The sequence below is a fragment of the Hyperolius riggenbachi genome, chromosome 1 (assembly GCF_040937935.1).
Source record: "Hyperolius riggenbachi isolate aHypRig1 chromosome 1, aHypRig1.pri, whole genome shotgun sequence".
NCBI lineage: Eukaryota > Metazoa > Chordata > Amphibia > Anura > Hyperoliidae > Hyperolius > Hyperolius riggenbachi.
Window position 1 is genome coordinate 124,462,871 of NC_090646.1, and position 17,652 is coordinate 124,480,522.

A 17,652-nucleotide genomic window follows, 5' to 3' on the forward strand; every position below is an offset into this window, starting at 1 on the left:
TTACCTGGGGCTTCCACCAGTCCTCTTTAGGTCATTGGCTCCCACGCCATCCTCCTGGCACCGATCAGTCACTATCAGTCCCTGCAGTATTGAGCATGCGCAGCCCGGCCTCTTGCGCCCCCATCATGCTATTCCAATTCTTTTGTTGTAGTAGCATCACACTCCCCACCTATGTACTGAAGGAATTGAGGAGGGCTTCATGTTAATGCTGCTGAACGAACAGTTACTGGCATTCTGCAGTTCAAGACAAATGGTACAGGAAGTGAGGAGGTTAACCTGACAGATGCAAGATAACTTACACACAAAGAATACCTTGTGGCAGATAAAAGCAAATGGCTTTTACTTTCTGGATGATCCTGGCTTGTCTGCAATGAATAGGAAAATAAAAATAATACCTTTAAAATTACAATATGGATTTAGATACCTCTTTTAGTCTCATTAAATAGGCCCCCGTATTGCATTAGAAAAACATATGGCTTATGTTGCCCCCTCCTAAGTTAAAATTGTCAGAGTGATTATTTCTGTATGGAACCTGTTTAGGAATTTTACTACTCTCTGTTGGGAAGGGTTTTTTCTCCATGGCTTAAATAGGAATCCTGGGGGTTCCAGAGACTAAAAATGAAGGACGGCAATAAAAACTTTCCAAATAAAAAAAAAAAAAATACGTTTGAAAAAAAACAACAACAAAAAAAACAGTTTGGTTGTCCACACAGAGATGTACCCACATCTTGGGGTGTATCCACTACACGGTGTTCAGTTTGTAGGGAGCTAATATCGCAACATGTGCTACCTGCCTGGAATATCAGTAAAACATTGTTTTTCTTTTGAAATGACATTTAATGAATTCACCCCTTTCCTGGCCAGAAAGTAAGGGACACCCTCTCCCATAGGTGGACACCAAAAATAATAATCATTCAAAAAAAAAAACCCAGAAGAGATTCTAACCCCTTTCAACGCTGTCCAATAGCAAAATTAAAACAATCCTTGTTCTTAAAAAAGGTATTTACATGAAGCTAGATTTTAATGTGTTAGCAGGTGATTTGTACACAGATAAAAAAAACTTTTCTTTTCTCTAATATGTAATCAATGGTTTTCTGATCCATCAGAAAGCAAAGTATGTATGACTGCTGCTTCTCCGGGGCCACAATGTAGGCACAGTGCCACAGTGAGATGGAAATAGATCATGCTGAAGGGCAGTGGGATGTAGGTCTGTCACAATATTTTACAATTGTTTTTCTAAGATGGCATCAATGGTAATCCCTTTAACATCTAACATGTCCTGATCTAACAGAATTACGCCATCAATCTCTGAAGACGGCACTGCCAGCTCTGTGTGCCAGTTTCTACGTGACCATTCACTATTCATCTTACTTTAACGATCTGTGATGGAAAAAGTTTGAAATTCATAAAACTTTCATATAAAAAGTTTGCTACAATTTTTTTTTTTTAGTAAACTTGAGAGAAGAAATCCAGGCCAAACCGGTTAGTTGCTCATCTTTGAGGAAAGAAGGGCTGATACATTACCAAGTTTGTATTGCTTCTGGTGTTCCTGCTTGGGCGACAGCTGGTATGAGGACAGAAAATCATTTCCAGAATTTTCCAGTTGCTCATAAAGCTGGAGATAAGTCTCCCAATAGGGATATCTTACCCAATAGCAACTGTTCAAAACATTTACTTACCTTTAATGGTTCTTCATACAGAATGAATGCCAGTGGCTTTTACAATGCCACCGATGCAATGCTGGGAATTGCGTGTATTGTACAGGTAAACAAAGTAATTATTTCCTCATGAGACGCACATCACAGGGAACACTGCTGTGGCAAAATTAAAAGTGTCAGTGACATTAATTTGGATGTAGATCCCTCCTGCCTCTGACTGGCATGCTTATGCAGTGGTAACTGCACACCGAGTGACCTACATCTAGAGCCACATATAAATGAATGATGATTTCAAATTACATGTCACTAAATGACATATATACATATCATTTAATGACATAAATTCTGAGTTACACAACCATTAGCGAAATCCATTTCAAGTTACATCTCAGTTGATAGATAGAAACAGACCTAATGGCATCCTAAGCAGGGGATAACTGCTTGAGCAGTCCATATAGCTTGCATTGTATTGCAGGTTTGTATACACCACCAGAATGTATAATGAGAGGCAAACACAATGGCAACAATATAGAATTCACTTGTTACATATATCACTGCTGTACACATGTACTTTGGGCCATTAATAAAAGGGATTCTATAATTTCCTAAGAGCATGGCTCTTTTATAAAGTCAAGGACATAAAAATTCATGACCTTTAAATCACTTGCCTTGACTTTCATATTCAGAATTAGGCCTTAAGGAGGAACTCTGGCCAAACAGCTGTATAAGCAGTTGAAATGCATATATTTGTATTGTTTTGCCTGCTAGTGCCAGAATATTTTTAGGTCCACTCAGATGAAATTAGAATTAGATGCTGCATGACTAGGACATATCCAGCCTGCTCATTGTACTAAGAATGGGCAGTGGGCATCAACACATTATTGAAGGCCTCGTACACTCTCCCATTGTGCAGGATACAGTACTGATACTATACTCATATGTTTCACAGCAAACTGCCACTGCAAATGAACACTACTGCAGTCCATGTGAAAATGCAAATATATGTTTTTAATGATAATATTAGAAGTGTTGAAATACTGGGAAGGCCACATAGGCCTTAGTCTTGGGCGGATGCAACTCAAAGGTGGAGGGGGGAGCTGGACATTGAAAAGGGGTTGCTGAATATAGAAGTCATGCTTGAAAATGGAAAAGGGAGGCTGTCTGCAAATGGGGAACAACATATGGGAAATGAGAGATGCTGCTCATGGGAGCTGTACATTCAAGAGAGGGATGACTGGACATGAATGTTACACATGGAATTAATATGGCTGCAGCTGAGCTTATTAAATTGTTTGCCATCTTTGTAAGATGGGGGTGGGACTGCTTATATTACATGAAGAGTAGACTAAGAAAAAAATATGGTATTATTGATCTGTGCATTCTGTCCTTAATGGCCATATAATGCAACACATTCTCCGTTATTATATATAGTCAGAGCAGTGGATTGTGAAAAGGTCTATTTTATTAATGTTGTAACTTAGTGCTAGAATCAGTGGGTGGGTAGATCAGGAATACATAGAACTCTGGATTGGTTTTGGATTTGATTTCGGTGGTCTGTTTTGCTCCATGCTACTGGTCAAAGCAAACCTCTAGCCAAATCTTTTGTTTTTCTTTTACTATCCATCACCCTCTTAAAGGGAACCAGAGATGTACCATAGCTGGGAAAATGAAAAAGCTGTTATACATACCTGGAGCTTCCTCCAGCCCCATACGCACGGATCGATCCCACGCCGCCATCCACCGCTGCCTGCATCTACGAGAACTGGCTCCCGTCGCTGACGTCATCGGAGCCAGCTACGCAGGAGAAGTGCGCCCTCTACGTATCTCTCCAGCGGCAGCTGCTGCAGAGATACGCAAACAGCGCACTTCCCTTACGCTTAGACTAGCTCAGACTGACGGAACAGCGGGGAGTCGGTTCTCATAGCTGGGGGCAGAGGAAGAAGGCGGCGTGGGATCAATCAGAGCGTATGGGGCTGGAGGAAGCCCCAGGTATGTATACAATCTTTATTTTTTCATCTCTGGTTCCCTTTAAGCCAACACATCACTCGATGTTAGCAGTGTGCAGCAGGATTAGGGGATGATTATCTGTTCCCTTTGTGCTCCAGAGAAAGAGGTTTCCCAAAACAGGATACGAGCAGAATTACCCCCAAATGAAACACAGACGCAATAAAAACTAGAAAACATTCCAACCCTTCCCCAGTCTACGGAAGGCTACGGGCCCTTTCACACTGGTGTGGTGTATCAAATTGATGCACTGCTACCGCAGCCTAATGTAACCCCCATACTTTACACGTTGTGGTCCAGAAGTGCCTAATATAACGCTAGCGCAGAACTACGTTACTGTGCGTGACCAGCGGGGACCTGGAAGTCATGTTACTCTGTGGTGATGCAGGTTTTTTTTAAAACTACAGTGTTGCGACATTGCAGCTCGCATGCACGGAAGCGTATTCCTACAAGCAGGAAGTGACCGAATGTGCGTGTCACTTCCTGCTTGGCTGGTGGCCAGACAGGGAACACTGTGTACTAACGCGGCCCTCCCCAAAGGCCTGCGTTTGGTGGTGTGGTGCGCTGGGTGCGACGCACTGCACTGCTGGTTTACAGTGTGAAACCAGCCTAAACAAAAACAAAGGAAACAAAGTTTTTAGTTGAATTTAGTGGAACGAAATTAGACCTTACAAAGTATGGCAATTAGAAGGGAAAATTCTGACCAACATTAAGGTGTAGTATTTATCTTAACAATTTATTTTAATCAGCAGCTGGCTTTGTGACTGCAGAGCTGAGACAAATAGTGCTCGGGACCCCCTGCAGTCCACTGACTGGTGATTTAGGTTGGCATGCCCAGATGCATCTTAATAACGCTTCTAAATCACACTCTTGTGACCAAAAGAGGTAATGAGATGGCAGCTGTCACCTCGATCTTGATCAAATAAAACTCCAGGGTGTATCTTCCAAGATGAAGATATATTTTTGTTATTCAACCTTGATTACATGCAGGTTGTTAGAATAATTCTGATAAACATTCTTGTTTGTGATTGGGATATGAACTAAGTTAAGCATGTGTCCAATCTGCATTAATTATTTATAAATATGTTACTGTGGTAAAATGGATAGGACTACTTCCAAGTTGCCCTACCAGGGCTACTTTCCAATGGTTACTGGTTCTCTATGCAATTTCTTGATAGTAGGTGACATCTAGTGGTAGCTGTGGTGTACTGCGATTTAAATAAAATAAATTATGTTTGAATACAGCAGCATATATTCCATGAATGATGAATCTAAGTACTTAACATATTTAGGAGAAATATAAGGAATTACTATGAGGCCCTGGAGAGGAGGGGGTCCAGGTGGTACTTGATGTTCACTTTGTTTCTCCACCCGCTGACTTTGTCTCAGTGCCTATGGACTATACACAGTGTCCAATTACAAACGTAAATTGCCCAGTCAACTCATATCCATAGGTTAGGGGCAGGTGGCATTGCTCAAGAGTGCCTAATTCTGAGGGCCCCATAAAAATGTTGCTATGGGGCCCAATAGTCTCTAGCAGGGCCGGTTCTCTCATGAAGCAAGGTGAAACATTTGCATCAGACGCAGAGATTTCAGGGGCAGCATTTTTGTACTGTGTGTCACTGTCACAGACTCACAGCCAGTATGCTAGTGTGTTGAGCTGCAGCATGTCATGTGAGAACATTAAATGAAGCAGAGTAAATTGTTGGGTGCTGTGGGGTCACTCCAAATGGGGAGGGGGCACATCCTCACAAGTTTGCTTCAGGTAGCAAAAAGTCTATAACTGGCCCTGGTCTCTAGCTACACCACTGGTACATATATTCAATTGCAATTATACAATTAAACGTTTTATACGAAGCACAATTCAATAAAGCCAGCATTTGTTCCATTGGAGAGGCACATTGAAACCAATGTGTTATTGACCGAAGGCTAACTATTTACATGCCATATGCAGTCTTCACTACGATTTACTATGGTCCAAGCGAAGGATGCAAACTTTTACCGCCTAACAGCATACAACCTTTTAAACCGCTTCCAAACCAGAGACATTTTGAACAGAAATCGAGGCTCACAGACGTCATGTCACACGGATCTATCTCTCATGTCACTTAAAGAGACTCTGTAACAAAAATGTCATCCTTTTTTCTACCATCCTACAAGTTCCTAAACCTATTCTAATGTGCTCTGGCTTACTGCAGCACTTTCTACTATCACCATCTCTGTAATAAATCAATGTAGCTTTCCCCTGTTGGACTTGACGCCCTGTGTCTGGAAGGCTGCCAATTCTTCCGTGCTGATCTGTTATGCACACCCCTCTCCAGGCCCCTATATGCACACTCCAGTGTGTGTGTTATTTACATAAGCCAGCAGCATCTCTGCTCTCTTATCAGTGAGAGAAGAGAGCTGGATAAAAATCCTCCTCTGTTAGGCTGTGAAAGGAGCTGGCTGACACATGCTGAGGAATTACAGACACAGGCAGAGCTGTCTGCAGAAAGAAACGATCAGCCTGTCACTAGTATTCAGTGGATGAGAGCTGCAGGTGACAGAAGGTAAACACACAAGTGATCTCTTGAGATACAAACTGAAGGCTGTATACAGCCTGCTTGTGTATGGATGTATATTCTATGTGTGGACATACTGTACATCAACCTACTTCCTGTTTTGGTGGCCATTTTGTTTGTTTATAAACAAACTTTTAAAAACAGTTTTTTGACTACTTTTAATGCGGCAGGGAGTGGCAAAATTGTGACAGAGGGTAATAGGAGATGTCCCCTAACGCACTGGTATGTTTACTTTTGTGCGATTTTAACAATACAGATCCTCTTTAACCACTTTACCCGCGCCCGTACGAATTTCTCCGTCCCCTTTTCCATCCTTTCACCCCCAGGGACGGAAAAATCCATACTTTCCGTGCTCCCGCTCGCTCTAGAGCGCACTCCCACGGGTAAACACGCCGCCCGCCGCTCGCCCGGAGATCAATGAACGGGAAAATCCATTCCCGTTCGTTGATCTAAGCCCCGCAATGATCCGCTGCTTTGCCGATAAGCAGCGCGATCATTGTGAAAAAAAAACTTACCCAGCCTCCAAGTACTTCCTCCAAGCGTCCGGAAGGACGCTTGGAGGTCGCATTAAAAAAAAAGTTAATGTTGCCATCTTGTGGCCAAATAGTAAAACTACACCCTAAAGCATTTTTCACATACAAATTCATTACTTATACACAATAAATTAACTCATTACCTCCCACACTCCCCATTTTATTTTATTTTTTGTAATTAAAAAAAAAAAAAAAATGTACAATTAAAAAAAATACATAAATAGTTACCTTAGGGACTGAACTTTTAAAATTTTTATGTCAGGAGGGTACAACACTGTTACTTTATAAACTATGGGCTTGTAATTAGGGATGGCCGTAAAACTGAAAAAAATCCACCTTTATTTCCAAATAAAATATTGGTGCCAAACATTGTGATAGGGACATAATTTAAACGGTTTTATAACCGGGACAAATGGGCAAATACATTTCATGGGTTTTCATTACAGTAGCATGCATTATTTAAAAAATATAATGGCCGAAAACTAAAAAATAATGATTTTTTTCCCACATTTTTTCCTATTTTCCCATTAAAACATATTTAGAATAAAATAATTCTTGGCATAATGTCCCGCCTAAAGAAAGCCTAATTGGTGGCGGAAAAAACAAGATATAGTTCATTTAATTGTGATAAGTAATGATAAAGTTATAGACCAATGAATGGAAGGAGCGCTGAAAGGTGAAAATTGCTCTGGTGCTCAAGGGGTGAAACCCCTCAGTGGTGAAGTGGTTAAGTCCCACTCTCTCTGCTGTCAGTATTGATAGCAAAGCTTCATGAGCCGGTCAGAAGCCGATTTCATTGGCTCCTGACACTGATCACTGTGAGCCAATAACAGTGATCAGAGGGCCAGGAGCCAATGAAATCGGCTCCTGACCGGCTCATGGAGCTCTGCTGTCAAGCCAAAAGCAGAGCGAGCGGGCTGCAGCAGCGGGAGAACAGTGGTGGCAGCATGTGGCGCAGTAATTAAAATGTATGCCCAGGCAGGGATAACAGATCCCAAACAGTGCATAGATTTCAATTAGCCCGGTCCGGAAGTGGTTAAAGAATTCAGTAAAAGATTTGCTATTTCACATTGGCTCTCTGGTGTTATTCGAAGAAAGAAAATCAGGGCCATGGTTTCCATCACAGACAGCAGTGCCATGTGCAGTGAAAGTTCTGAGTAAAATGGGGTTAAAAAATGAACATGGGGATTCTTACATTTTAGTACGGTACTGACAATCATGAACAAGATGTGTACAACCCTGATCTCTCCATCCACACTTTGGATAAAATCTCCACCTGCCTGTCTGCCATCTCCACCTGGATATCTGACAGAATATTGAAACTCAACCTTGAAAAGACGGATCCCAACTCATAATCTTCTTATGTCATTCATCCAATGCTCTCCTCATCATCTGCTTTACTATTGATACCACATTTATCCATCCTGTCCCTCAAATCTGATGCTTGGGTGTCCAAATCCAAAAAAGCTTTATCGGCAGAACCAAATACATTTAGCATTGCCAACGCAAAACAAAGCATTAACATGGGGGGGGGGGGGAGGGGGTAAGGGAAGGGTATAGGGGGTTGGGGTATGTAGTCCTTAGGATGTGGGGGATGTAAGGGACAATATGGGGGGCTGGGATATACAGTCCATGAGGGGCATTGGGGGTATACAGTCCACACTCTTCTCTAAAATAGAGGATATTAGCTTCTCTAACTTATACACTATTTAGGCCAATGGGTTTAGGGTCTCAGAAGACCCCCTATGAATATTAACCCGCAAGAAAGGGGGCGGGGTAGAGTTCTCTAATTGCTCAAAATTCAGGGCAGTTGGATAGTGCTGCAATACAATAAACAATCATTCTTGTGAGCAGCTACAGGTCTGCAGAGTTCCCATCCCATCTCCACCAGTAGTGGTCATGTGATGCATGTATAGGAATGGTTGGGGGGAGGATGCTGTCCCCTCTGCTCTGGGGATGGATATGTTTAACCAGAGGAGGTCTCTGTCGCCCCTTTGTTTTGGAGTCCCATCCTCCCTGTTGGCTCGCCACAGATTATTTTATTATTTTATTTTTACATGCAAATATGTTGTGTAATATCACTGAACAACTGCTGTTAGCAGGTCTTACAATAGCCATTAAGTCAAGTATTCAAAACAAGGAGTGCAAATAAGCATACTAAAATATTTACTGCATCATGCCTTAAATTCTCAGAGATTGTGGCATAGTAAATGAATGCAATTGCTCAGGATTTTCTATAGTGTAGCTGCTGTATCATTATCATTGTTTATTTTCCCCATTTGATTTGGCTGCTTGCCACTCAAATTTCTAGTGTTTAGTGTGGGTGCTAGCGATGACCTTTACATGCCTTTACATGCTTAGCATGGGTGCCAGACTAACTTCTACTGTGCCAGTGTTTGGCTACACAATGTCGACGCTGACGCAAATGGATAGTTCGGGTGATGGCCAAAAGTTAAAAGTGGTAACTCCTCTTCCTCTCCTGCACCAGCGGAGCTAATGCTTTTGGTGAAAGAGTGTGGATAAATATAGCCTGTGTTAAATAAGCACTGGGGTGAAGACATTGGAAGGTGAGTATGGTTTAGAAAGGTTAGGTTATGGAGAGATTCGTTTTACTGTTGTAACGATCGGTGTAACACAGAGAGAATCTGATTATTGGTGATCTGCAGTATCACCAAAAATGCAGATATATACCTGATTATTGATGATCTGCAGTATCACCGATAATCAGATATATCACTAACCTCTGGATACCTGAGTAATATGAGTGTTTGGTGCAACAGTAATACTTTGAGGAGAATACCTGGGGAACAGGTATCAGGGCAGTAGGCAATACTGTCCTGCAGAACAAGTACCTTCCAGTAACCTGGGACTCTCCCGCAGGGAGGAGCCAGGCTAGGGGTAGGAAGGGCCAGAGCGTGAGTGACACCAAAAGCAGGATGTCACTGACTGATCTGTGAACTATCTCTTAACTGAGAAGATAGTTCTCGAGGTCGGACAAGCCAGGTCGGCAACACACGGACAGACAAAGTATAAAGACAGGAGACTGATTCGGTAATCCTAAGGCACGCAAGGTTTGGCAACAGAGTATCGGATATAGCGAGGTACCGAATCAGTGATCAGAAGAGTGGTCAGGAAAGCAGAAAGTCATAACAGATAATAAACAATGCCTAGTCTTGGGTGTGAGCTCCGTGATCATCAACACACTGGAACTAGTCTGAATAATAACAGAATGGTAATAAAAGTCCCTAGACTTGGGTGTGAGGTCCTTGATCATCAACACCCTGGAACTAGTCTGAAGTAATAACAGAATAACAACACAGATTCTGACAAAAGGTCTGAGTGCTTCCATGTAGTGATCGCAACAGCAGACAACCAGAGAATGACCAGCACCCAGTATATATAGTACAGCGCTATCCAGCGCCTCCCCTAAGTGCTGGACCAATGGGAACTAGTTGCGACGTCAGCTGACCGGCTGTCATAAAAGTTCTGCCTCTCACCACGCGCGCGTCCTTCTGAACCTGTGTGGACTATCAGTCCCAGCCACACCAGACGTGTTGTGAATCACCTGCCGACCTGGACGCGGAACCAGCCGCACCGCTATCAGAGCATGCGGCGGTTTCTCCGCGTCTAGCCATACTATCAGATGTAGGCCCACGCTTGCATACCGCCGCGTTGGATGCGGAATCAGCCGCCTTGTTCTGAGCACACGCGGCGGCTTTTCCGCGTTTTCTCACAACTGTCTTACTAGTCTTAAGGTGCATACACACATCCAATTTTGATTGGCCAATCACTGCCCAATTTTACCAACTCCAGGTAGTATGGTAAAATTGGCCAGGCCAACAGACTTTGAATACTATGAACAGATTGTGTAGGTAAGCTTTTATACTATGTACATGGAAGTGGTAGAATTGGCCAATCAAAACCAAATGTGTGTCCCAGGCTTTAGAAGATAAGAATTAGGTAAAAGAAAGGTGCTGACATTGGAAGGGAGGCTAGGGTCAGGCACCAGCAGGGCCGGGCCGAGGCATAGGCTGGAGAGGCTCCAGCCTCAGGGCGCAGTGTAGGAGGGGGCGCACAATTCATTCAGCTGTCATTCCTAATTGTGTTTGAAGCAGAAAGAAATAATAAAAGGGGATACATAGCAGTGACTGCAAGCCAGATAACTAGATATTAAGGTGTTGGGGAGGTTGTGGGCCCTGTGGTACCTCTTAGTCTAATAGCAATCAGTGTGTGACGGCTGGGGTGGCAGGGATGGAGGGGCGCACTTTGGTGTCTCAGCCTTGGGTGCTGGAGGACCTTGTCCCGTCTCTGGGCACCAGGAAAGAGTTACTGTTGGGGGGAGGTGGGTTAGGGTCAGAAGGGGCTTTTAATTAGGGAGATTGGTTGGTTGTAGTTAAATGATGTGGGGAGGAATAACAAATCAATCACCAAAAAACATGTTGTTGACAAATGTGTAAACAAATCTTTTGTCAACCACAAGTTGATTATGCTCAAATTTCAAGACAAGACAAGACAAATAACATTTATATTGCGCTTTTCTCCTTGCGGACTCAAAGCGCCAAGGCAGAGCAGCAGCCACTAGGGCGCGCTCTATTGGCAGTAGCAGTGTAAGGGAGACTTGCCAAAGGTCTCCTACTGAATTAGTGCTGGCTTACTGAACAGGCAGAGCCGAGATTCGAACCCTGGTCTCCTGTGTCAGAGGCAGAGCCCTTAACCATTACACCATCAGCCAACTGTTTTCATGTGTGCTCCCTCAGTGAAAGGTGGTACAATGCCAATTATCCACCCTCTTGCGTTTTTCTGTAGAGGGGCATGGGTATATGGTTACTTATACTTACCTCTATTCCAGTTCCAGGCCTCCATAGAAGCAGCCGCTCGCTGCGAACGCGCAAGGCACAGTCCCCCAGTCTCTCCGCATGCAGCAACTTCTACACTAAATGGTAAGCACTTTGCACTTTTGTATCTCATCATTGCACTAGTGTGTTGGTACTCATACTGTATGACTCCCTGGTTGTGTGTTACTATCCAGTTTCACAGGGCATTTTTTGCATCCATATTTTTTTGCATCTATGCACTATTTATTGAAAGATTCCTTGATGATTGTTGTCCCTACTCTTACAATTTATATTTATCCACCCTATGCACTTAGACATGTGTGTGTTTTTTGTATTTTTCTACTGGCTTATTGCACATTATATTTTTATATATCAGGAGTCCCTGCTTTTGCACATTGATCATACAGCACTAGTCACTTTCAATTTGCTGCTACGTTGAATTCCAATTACCTTTGGATTAAGACAGGGGTTTTAATCATTGTTTTAACTTATTTTTGTGATGTATGGATAAGTCCCTAATAAATATTAATTGATACATTGAGACGGTTTCAAGTATTTCATATAACTTTATTGGTGTTATTGGGCTCCTTTTCTTGTTTTGATCATTACATATAGCATAGTAAGATTATAAAAGGTGGTAAAGACCAGCCTCCAACCAGTTCAGGACTCTGGAGTGGGATGTGCCTGCTATTTAATAATGAATGAGTTATTTTATAACAAAACTAGTAGGGCAGCGCCTGGATGTGGCGGTGCACAAGTACTAGTAAAGCGAGATTTTTTGGGAAGCAGTGAGGTGGAGGCTGTGCATGCGGCAAGCAATTTGAGTGGCGCCTGTACTGAGTATTGAACTGGTACTTAAACCATACATAGGAATATAAAGCAATGTGCACATAAGAGGACAGTCGCTAGAAAGGGATCAAGACTCGGTCCGTCGGGTGACAGTGTGGGGCTGAGGCTGTACAGATACATCACTGGCCTTCAGGCTATCAATGCATTCTACTATGTAACTGTCAGGTTGGCTGCTTCCAGCCCCTCCTCCTGAGTTTCCTGTTTGCATGATAAGTAGTAGCAGATTTGCTAATGATTTGCATCTGAATTGAATGTGAAGTGTGCAGAAAATCTATTTAGGTGCTGCACACTGATCTGGTGGTCATTTCAGAGGCAGCCTTAGTGGTATGCGCTGGCGTTCTCCTCGCTGTTCAACCAAATGTAAGTTACACATTTTTTTGCTTAGCTGCTCCCAAGGTTTTAAATTTAGGTTAGGCCACTTGCCCGGAGGTTTGCCTCACTGTGGCGCAAGTGTCTAGTATAATATACTTTGCATGCAAACCATATTGGAAGCTAAAGTTCCTCCTAGTTTAATAAATGTTAGCACTTGTCTTGGATGCAGGGCATGCATTTTTCAGTCTGGCAGAGGCGGTGTATGCCTGTGCGATTAACCATTCAACTGCAACATGTGTTTAGGGATGCGCAGCCTTTCCCTAACTTTGTAACTATGTAACTGTCAGGTTGGCTGCTCCCAGCCCCTCCTCTTGAGTTTCCTGTTTGCATGATAAGTAGTAGCAGATTTGCTAATGATTTGCATCTGAATTGAATGTGAAGTGTGCAGAAAATCTATTTAGGTGCTGCACACTAAGCTGGTGGTCATTTCAGAGGCAGCCTTAGTGGTATGCGCTGGCGTTCTCCTTGCTTTTCAACCAAATGTAAGTTACACATTTTTCTTGCTTAGCTGCTCCCAAGGTTTTAAATTTAGGTTAGGTCACTTGCCCGGAGGTTTGCCTCACCGTGGCGCAAGTGTCTAGTATAATACACTTTGCATGCAAACCATATTGGAAGCTAAAGTTCCTCCTAGTTTAATAAATGTTAGCACATGTCTTGGATGCAGGGCATGCATTTTTCAGTCTGGCAGAGGCAGTGTAAGCCTGTGCGATTAACCATTCAATTGCAACATGTGTTTAGGGATGCGCAGCCTTTCCCCCCACCTTTCCTTAACTTTGTAACTATGTAACTGTCAGGTTGGCTGCTCCCAGCCCCTCCTCCTGAGTTTCCTGTTTGCATGATATGTAGTAGCAGATTTGCTAATGATTTGATTAATGCATCTGAATTGAATGTGAAGTGTGCAGAAAATCTATTTAGGTGCTGCACACTGAGCTGGTGGTCATTTCAGAGGCAGCCTTAGTGGTATGCACTGGCGTTCTCCTCGCTATCAATGCATTCTGTTGCTATGCAGGGGGAGGAGGGTCGATGGAAAACACAAAGTGGGCAGAGTGAGTGGGGAGAATAATGCCATTGGTAGAGTTTATCTTTCAGGCTGATCACTGGACCGAGGAGCCGAGGGAGTTTGGAGGACCCTATACACATGCGAGATTCTTGGCAGGCTCCTGATGGCTGCTTTGGTCAAGAACTCTCTAGTGTGTGTACAAGGCTTAAAGACTATGACTAAGCTAGGCAGAGATCAGGGGCCTAACTAGAAACCATTGGACACTGCTGCAAAACTTAGGATGCCCCCCACCAACAGAAATTGGAAAGGCAGGCCAGGCACTCAGGCAGGATATTAAGAAAAAAACAAAACATACTTACAGAAAAGGTAGCCAGGTATAGGCGTCCCCAGTATAGGTAGCCATGTATAGGCAGCCCCAGTATTGGTAGCCAGGTTTAGGTGCACACATTATAGATAGCGTGATATCGGTGCCCTAAGGTTATAGCATGAGGGGGGAGCAGCAAGCACACATTAACCAATCAGGAAGTAGAGTGAGATGCTGCAAAAGAGATGCATGGAACGCAGAAGAGCTAAGTCAGCATTCCCTGCTTGGCCAGTGCTGTAATTTCTGGAGGGGGGAGTGCTGAAGGGGGGCCCAAGGTGAGGGAGGGGTGAGTCGGGACCCCCTTCCCACAGCTGTGTGTCCGCCCACTGCTCCCCCTCTGGCATTTTGCCCCCTCCTGCCCCTAAAAATGGCCCTGTTTGGGCCCCGGATGCCCCCCCCTGCGGCTGCATTCATTGTGGGGACGATTGTTAATCTCGAACCAGCCCTGATGGTAGGGTTTAAATTGCGAGCTTCTCTGAGGGATAGTTAGTGACATGGCTATAGAGGCTAGGAAGATCAAAGAAATGCAAATTCTTCCAAGTTTATGCACATTTTTATGCAAATATATCCAGCTTAAAAATGGACCAATCAGTTTAAACCTGGATTTAAATTGATTGGTCCATTTTCAAACTGCACACATTTGCATTAAAACATTTTTTGCCTCAACATTTTTGGCATCTCATTGATCATCCCTAATGGAGGCTGTTAAGTGCAGTTGAAGAGGTCAGCACTATATAGTACATAATAAGTTCATCACTAAAATGAGATCTTGAGCTGGGGCTTTAGGTATATATTTTTTCATGTGTTAAGATTGTAGTCCTCCTGACCTGAGTCATGCATCAACCCATCTATAGCAAAAACATACCATTTTTGCACACAAACCAATATATACAAACAAAACGCTTTATAAGTATTTGCAAAAGAGATTGAGATTGGGCATAAAAAAAAAAATAAAAAAAAAATACTTTTTTCTTTTTCCCCCCAGGAAATAAAGGATGAATTTCATTACAGATGCCAGCATATGAGTTGAACAACCCCGTATGTCAGCATGTCATGATAAATAATGGCATTTGGACACCAATAAAATGTACAGAGTTTTGTAAGGCTTTGAGAAGAGATTACCAAAGTAGTACCAGTAGTGTCAAAGGGAAAGTGTTGACAGAACATGGCTTTTATTCCAGGTTAGCAATTATGCTTTGTGTGACAGCCATCAGTCACTCAAGTATAGCCCAGCCATGACTGAGAGTTTTTTAATGTGGTCCCCAAGGAGGAATAATACAACTTGTGTGGTAGATGCTGAGCCAGTACTATTATGCACACATCCTAACAAGACACACTCTTTTAGATAATGCACATCCAAGTCCACATACCAGTTGTGCTACAACATACCTCCCAAAGCTCTGACACAGGAAACAAACCATTCCTAAAATCAACATTTGTAGAAGGGGACTTTCCCACAACACACCTTTGGTTAGGCAGACTATGAATAAAACATGACGAGTAAGATGCACTTTTCCATGTACCCAGGCAGAGATCTAAATATAAAGACACATGCTTGCATGTTAAGGGGCCAGAGTTAGGAGACTACGCAAAAGAAAAAGTTTGCGCAGGGGACTATGCAAAATTACTTTTTTTTTTTTTTACTAAGACCTCTGTTTTTAAGGACATCCGAGGTGAAAAACAATTGTATCTGTCCTCCTCCTTCTAAAAATGACTTTTTAAGATATCCCACAGTTTTATTCTACATTTAAATCTAGTTTTTAAGTTTTTACTGTTTTATTGTCTCTGCTCAATGACACCTTCATTGAACTATACCAGAGCTCAAATCTATGAATTATTGACCCCTTTTATATCTTTTCTGCTCTCGGGAGCCATTTACTGACAAGAAAGTGATTTATGGCTGTTATTACTTATCGGTGAGAGATATGCTATAGTCCGACCCAGTCCCGACCTGAATAGAAACTTACATATCTGATTAACGCTTTGAGGCAGAGAAAGAAAAAAAGGAACAAGCCTAGTTATTTGTGTGCTTGGAACTGTACATACACGTCTTATCTCATAATGTCACGTGTCACCTCGGTTGTCCTTTAACTTAGCTGTAGGGACAATAGTGGTACCTGGATGGTTTGTCTGCAATAAGTATTTGCATAAAGGGGCCCATACACTGGTCAATTTCAGCAATCGATCAATCGAGTAGAAATTGATTTTTTCAAATTTATCAATCGATCGATTTGTGGACGATTTCGATGGATCTGACAGGATGGAAGATCTAGGTCGATCTGCTGTTGGTAGCAGATCCATGGCCAATAGAGTTGCATTGGATATAATGGTCCAATAACGCATTTAAATAGATTTCCAATAGATTTAATTCTGAAATCTATTGGAAATCTGTTCCTAGTGTGTGGCACACACCAGATAGATTCCTGTCAGATTTGACTTGACAGGCATCTAACAGAAATCTATGTGATGGTCGAATCTGCTGCAAAACTATAAGTGTATGGCCACCTTAATTGTGTACACAGGGTTAATTGATTTTGCAGAGATCTAAATATACCATCTAGGAGTTGATTTAAGTTAGTCCTGAAAGAAGCAAGTTTAATTGTGTAATCTAATACTGCCTCTGTGGCCAACTAAGGCTGGCTACCTATACTAGGGGCATTTACAGCTGGCTACCTATACTGAGGGCACCTATAGCTGGCTACCTATACTAAGATCACCTATGCCTGGCACCCTATATTGGGGGCACCTATAGCTGGCTACCTATACTAAGGGCAATTATGTCTGGCTACCTAAACCTGGGGTCACCTATAACAATAACATTTCTATAGCACTTTTCTCCCATAGAACTCAAAGCGCTTAGGCTCTCTCAGATTCAGTTATTGGTAGTAGGATGAAGTATTCACACAACAAACATATTTCTGCAAATGCCCAACTGAACAGGTGGGTTTTCAATCTGGATTTAAACACGTCCAGGGATGGAGCTGTCCTGATCTGCTGAGGTAAGGAGTTCCATAATGTAGGAGCGGCATGACAGAAGGCTCTGGGGCCAAAAGTTTTCAGGTGGCCTCTGGGTATGACTAGATTAGAATCTGTCGATCTGAGAGTGTGGATTCCTACACAGCTGCAACATTTCTTTCATGTATTCAGGGTCCAGGTTATGTAGCGATTTAAATGTCAGTAGGCCGATCTTGAATAGAATCCTCCATTTTATAGGTAGCCAGTGAAGGGAGTGCAGGACTGGTGTTATGTGGCAGTGACAGGATTGGTTGGTTAACAACTTGTCCTGCTGATCCTTTGCCTCTAAGGGCCCTTTTCCACTAGCAATCGCTAGTGTTAGCGCTAAACGCTAGCGATTGCGATTGAGCAAAAGTCCTTTTTTTCCCCTGACGTTTGCGATCGCGATTTTGCTATGCTATGCACTGCATAGCAAAATCGCGGCAATAATCGCTCCGTGGCGCGATTAAGTAAAAAAGGAA

General features: G+C 42.8%; 1 long non-coding RNA gene across 3 annotated transcripts in view; it reads right to left on the reverse strand.

Annotated features, from left to right (window-relative positions):
- Window positions 1-17,652, reverse strand: part of LOC137546123 (uncharacterized) — a 125,062-nt gene that overhangs the window by 57,867 nt on the left and 49,543 nt on the right. For all 3 annotated transcript variants that reach the window (XR_011026182.1, XR_011026181.1, XR_011026180.1), the window contains exons 3-4: window positions 313-365; window positions 5-176 (exon numbers count right to left, since the gene is read on the reverse strand). This is a non-coding gene — a long non-coding RNA (uncharacterized lncRNA). The remainder of the gene's footprint in view (window positions 1-4; window positions 177-312; window positions 366-17,652) is intronic.